Consider the following 3,336-nt stretch of genomic DNA (forward strand, 5'->3'; position numbering starts at 1 on the left):
AAAAACATACCCTCTTCTCAGCCTCCTCAAGCCAGAACACCAGTTCTATACTGTTTTAGACTTAAAGGATGCCTTTTTCTCCCTACCCCTGGCAAGGCAGAGTCAACCTATCTTCGCTTTTGAGTGGGTGGACCCGACAGAGGGAGAGTCTGGACAGTTAACTTGGACTAGGTTGCCGCAAGGATTTAAGAACTCACCCACTCTGTTCGATGAGGCCCTAAACCAAGACCTCCGGGAGTTTCGTCAGGACCATCCACGGGTAACTCTGTTCCAATATGTAGACGACCTCCTATTGGCCACAGAGGAGGAACAGGATTGTAGGCAGGCCACCCGAGAACTGCTGACCACCCTAGATTATTTGGGGTATCGGGTTTCAGCTAAGAAAGCTCAGTATGCACTACCCGAGTGACATATTTGGGTTACAACATAGAAGGGGGTAGGCAAACTTTATCCAGCAGCAGAATAAAGGCCATCTTGTCAATCCCAAGGCCTACCACCAAGAGGCAAGTCCGGGAGTTCCTCGGGGCAGTGGGTTATTGCAGGCTATGGATACTGGGTTTTGCAGAAATTGCAAGACCACTATACTCTGCAACGGGGGGCAAGGAGGCCGCCCTGGTCTGGACAGAAAAGGAAGAAGAGGCTTTTAAGAGACTGAAAGAAGCCCTGGTAAGCGCCCCGGCACTCGCCCTGCCAGACCTAACCAAACCCTTTCAGCTATATGTAGCTGACAACAAAGGGGTGGCGAAAGGGGTCCTCACACAACCCGGCGAAAGAGGTCCTCACACAACCTTTAGGACCATGGAGATGCCCCGTAGCTTATCTCTCTAAGAGACTTGACCCAGTGGCCTCGGGATGGCCCAACTACTTGAGAGCCATTGCAGCCACTGCTCTACTAGTAAAGGAAGCCTCAAAGCTAAGCTTTGGCCAAAATCTCCAAGTAGTTGCCCCGCATGCAGTTGAGACCTTATTAAGAAGCCCCCCGGAGAGATGGATGTCCAACGCTCGCATTACCCAGTACCAGGTGTTGCTGCTAGCAGCTAGACCCACCACGAGTCAGCTTCCTGAAAACGGCTGCCTTAAACCCGGCCACACTCCTCCCCAATGAGGAGGCAGAGCCCCCTTTGCATGACTGCGAGGAGACATTGACTGCCCTCACTTCCCTCCGAGAGGACCTTGTGGATCAGCCCCTGCAGAATCCGGATGAGACCCTCTACACGGACGGGAACAGCTTCGTAGAAGAAGGTACCCGGTATGCGGGGGCGGCGGTGGTGACACAAAAGGAGGTTCTCTGGGCACAGGCCTTAGGACGAGGCACCTCAGCCCAAAAGGCACAACTCATAGCACTCACTCAGGCCCTCCGGTGGGGAAAGGGAAAAAGAGTGAACATTTTCACAGACAGTCGGTATGCTTTTGCCACTGTAACATGTGCATGGGGCCCTATATCAGGAATGAGGCCTCCTGACCTCAGGAAGAAAGGACATTAAAAACGCTTGGAGATACTTAACCTCCTGGCAGCCATATGGGGACCAAAGGAAGTGGCAGTAATTCATTGCCGGGGGCACCAGAAGGGAAATAGTCCTGAAGCACAGGGAAATTGATTTGCAGACCGAAACGCCAAGGAGGTGGCTAAAAGACCAGTAGGGCCCTTGGAGGTTCTCGTAGCCCTGCCAGCACGAAGGCTCCCAGAGAAGCCTATTTATCTACCAGAGGAGCAGAGGCTAGCTGAGAAGCTAAGTGCTCGGGAAGAAGAGGCTGGATGGCTAATTCTGCCAGATGGGAGGCCTACAGTGCCAGAAGCCCTGGGGCGAACCATCGAAAATATCCCAAGACTTGGCCAGAAGGTGCCAAGTATGTGCCCAGGTAAACCAAGGGCCCCCTCTTGTGGCTGTGCCGGGGCAGCGATTCCGAGGTCAGAACCCCGGAGAACACTGGGAAGTGGACTTCACTGAGATACCAGGAGGACGAGGAGGATATAAGTACCTGCTGGTTTTTGTTGATACCTTCTCTGGATGGCCTGAGACATACCCAACTAAGACAGAGACAGCACAGGTAGTAGTCAGAAACTCCTCACTGAAATTGTCCCCCGGTTTGGCCTGCCACTATATATGGGGTCCAATAATGGTCCAGCGTTCATCGCCAAAGTTACACAATCCATAGTTAAAACCCTGAGAGTAACTTGGAAATTACATTGTATTTATAAACCACAAAGTTTTGGACAGGTAGAGAGGATGAATCGGACCTTAAAGGAAACATTAACTAAATTAAAAATAAAACTAACAAAAACTGGATAAATCTCCTTCCTTTTGCCCTCCTCAGAGCTAGGTGTACCCCATATATAAAAGGACTCACCCCTTTTGAAATTATGTTTGGCAGGCCGACACCTCTCCTTCCCCGCCTAATGGAGGAAGAAATTGCCCTGCTGTCTACCCAAAATTTGCTTAAGTCCTTACAGGCTCTGCAGAGCAGCGCCAGGTCGGCACAATGGGTGGTGAGAGCTGTACGGGAGGACGTGCTGAGATCCAGTCCAACGCAGCCTGCCTTCTCTCCGGGAGATCTCGTCTGGGTGAAACGCCACGACCCTGGCAGCCTGGAACCTAGATGGGATGGACCCTACCAGGTGGTGCTGAGCACTCCAAACGCCATCAAAGTTGCAGGAAAAAGACACTGGATCCATCGTACCCAAATTAAGAAGACGAACGACAGCGTCGAAAAATGGCGGGTCCAGAGAACCGGGGACCCGCTAAAGGTCAGGCTCACCCGGTGTTCATCCTGACTCTTCTTGTCTGCATGCAGCCAGGACTGGGAAATCTCCATTTAGACAAGAATTACTCTTGTGAGGTCACACGAACTATTATAGGTTCTGTTGTAAGAATAGAGGCGCCTATCATCCGAACGGATCTCTGCAAAGTGTTTGGAAAGAACTAGAAAAATTCCCATAGCCAATCCATGTCGACCAGGTATGGCTGGGGGGACCAACCCTGGGCCACCAGAGGCAAGAGTTATGGGTATGGTAGCTTAGCTTTAGAGCAAGAATTATGGCACACTAAACATTATATCTGCCCCCGGGGAGGGAGTAGTGACTGTGGAGAAAAAAATGACTTCTATTGTACCTCTTGGGGCTGTGAGACCCTAGCCCTATGGAAAAAACCTCCCACCGACAAGCTTCTCCGTCTGACCAGAGAGGTTCGGACTGGGGCCCCAAAGAAGAACTGCATTGTTGGAGATTGCAACGCCGTCATCTTCATGCCTCTTGCCTGGTGGACGGACCAATTGGAAGGGGGAAAGACGTGGGGGCTAAGACTCTATGTCAGCGGCCGAGACCCTGGCCAGCTCTTC

The 3,336-nt window shown here is 51.7% G+C and overlaps 1 pseudogene; it reads left to right on the top strand.

The window, feature by feature from the left end:
- The window catches only part of LOC107183797, a 3,858-nt pseudogene extending 1,112 nt beyond the window's left edge, over positions 1 to 2,746 (top strand).
- Positions 2,747 to 3,336: the final 590 nt, after the last annotated feature.

The sequence above is a fragment of the Myotis davidii genome, unplaced genomic scaffold, assembly GCF_000327345.1.
Source record: "Myotis davidii unplaced genomic scaffold, ASM32734v1 scaffold832, whole genome shotgun sequence".
Taxonomy (NCBI): domain Eukaryota; kingdom Metazoa; phylum Chordata; class Mammalia; order Chiroptera; family Vespertilionidae; genus Myotis; species Myotis davidii.